Consider the following 211-nt stretch of genomic DNA (forward strand, 5'->3'; position numbering starts at 1 on the left):
TATATTATCTATATTAGTATCATTTAAATTTAATAACATATCCTATCAAATATAAAAAAAAAAATTTGGATTAATAAAATTGATTTATATGTTCGCACCAATTTAATTATATATTTAATAGTTACTGACTTTTAATTATTTAATATATATTTATTATTTCATAATATGTAAAAATATTTAATACATAAAATAATTTTTATATATAATGTTG

The sequence above is a fragment of the Brassica oleracea genome, chromosome C2 (assembly GCF_000695525.1).
Source record: "Brassica oleracea var. oleracea cultivar TO1000 chromosome C2, BOL, whole genome shotgun sequence".
Taxonomy (NCBI): Eukaryota; Viridiplantae; Streptophyta; class Magnoliopsida; order Brassicales; family Brassicaceae; genus Brassica; species Brassica oleracea.